Here is a 1,396-nt window from a genome sequence, read left to right on the forward strand (position 1 = left end):
TGTAAGTTTATCCCTCGCCTGAAGGGAAACGGGGAGCGCGGCGGTCTGGCGGGAACCCGCTTGGCCGAAGCGCCGTGGGCCGGCCCGCCGCGCTCGCTGCGCCTCCCACGCCTCGGCGTCAGGACAGGCGGCGGTGTGCCGCGCTGCGCCGGGGATGAGGGAGCGGCCCCCCCCTCAGCCCGGCGCTGGGCTTGGGGAGCCGGGGGAGACGCCAGAGAACGGCTCCACTGAAGGTGCGGGCCAGCCGCCTCTTCTGGCTCTCCGGGAGGCTGGTAGAGCAGGGACGCTGAGATACCCTCCTGTAGGTTCCTGAAGGGCTCCTCCCCTCCAATGGGAAGAGACCACCTAAACATTAAACAGTATGCCCTTTATCTCCTTCCATTTTCGTTTCGGAGGCCTCTCTCTGCATGACTCGGTTGCCTGGGAGTAAATGCTGTTTCAACTTTGAGAGTGTTGAGTGGTAGTCCTAGCGTGGCTGCAGTATCGTGTACAGATGACGTAGCGTGTTGTCACTCTCACAGACATCCTCTTCCAGCATAAAAATATTTTGGTGAGACGCTGGGGAGCGGCTAGAGAAGTTGTAGATGATTGGTAGATGATCACTGCTGTTACAGTGCCCTAACGCAGAAAAACTAGCTATACTTGCCATCTTTACGTTTCTGTGGAGTTAACTGCAGAAGGGGAATCACCTAATTTTCAAAAGAAAAAGATGAGGAAGGGAAATTCAGAAATTTTGGGGTCTCTTATGAATTTGGTAATTTTTAATTATTAATTTAGTGCTGTAGCAGATAGTTTTCAGCTATGTTTTTACCTGACACTAGGCCCTTTATTTGTGGGGTTTTTTTTCTTCCCTGACTCCTATACTGTTATATCCCGTTTGTTATCATCCCTCATTCACTGGAACTGGCATTAAAAGCTTTGAGCCCTCCTCTGAAGGGATCACTGCTGTCTTTTAGTAGCAAGTTGTATTGTTTTGCTCTGAGCCAATCTTAATCGCACACAGTTAAAAAGGGTGGCCGTGCTGACCAGAACATAAGGGCTTCTTGAACTGGTAACACATTATATGTGAACTACAGTTATCAATAATTATATATTTATTGATATATAGTCATATTATATATGACTAAAATTGACAACTTTTTTAAATGAGGAAGCTTAGAGGTAACCTTCAGAACCTGAGTAGATAATTTTGTATAACAAACTTGCAATCCTGGTAGTGTGAGTTACTGCTAAGTAAGATGCAACAAATTTATTAAAAATGTGTTTGTAAATATGTAAGTAAACATGTCTGAAAGTTGTAGAAATATTTGTAGTATTTATTAACTGTAGCAGGTAAACAAGCACATGAAGCTGATGGGAGTTCTAGTATTTCTGAAAGTCATGGGCATGCCAGTTG

The sequence above is a fragment of the Athene cunicularia genome, assembly GCF_003259725.1.
Source record: "Athene cunicularia isolate RWA chromosome 7 unlocalized genomic scaffold, athCun1 chr7_part2, whole genome shotgun sequence".
NCBI lineage: Eukaryota > Metazoa > Chordata > Aves > Strigiformes > Strigidae > Athene > Athene cunicularia.